The sequence below is a fragment of the Fulmarus glacialis genome, unplaced genomic scaffold, assembly GCF_000690835.1.
Source record: "Fulmarus glacialis isolate BGI_N327 unplaced genomic scaffold, ASM69083v1 scaffold22103, whole genome shotgun sequence".
NCBI classification, from domain to species: Eukaryota; Metazoa; Chordata; class Aves; order Procellariiformes; family Procellariidae; genus Fulmarus; species Fulmarus glacialis.
The window spans coordinates 369-651 of record NW_009203866.1 but is presented as its reverse complement, the minus strand read 5'-3'; positions in this window follow the sequence as shown (position 1 = coordinate 651).

Below are 283 nucleotides of genomic sequence, written 5' to 3'. Positions count from 1 at the left end.
GGGAACAGGAGACAGGAGACTCATCCCAGAAACCCCAAACAAGCCAAAACCCCTATGCAAGGGAGACACCCCAGTATTAGCTTTGAAGCTCCCCTGCACCCACTTTCCCTTGCCCATCTTCCTTCCATGTCCCCTGCACCAGTGTGGAACGTTCACCCATGCACGTGTCTCTGCAGCCACCTGCCCGCCCTCCTCAGGCAAAACCAAGGGACAGACCCAAATACCCCCGCTCCCCACCCAGCAGAGCCCTTCCCACAGCATCGCCGCCACCGTTGCTTCCTCT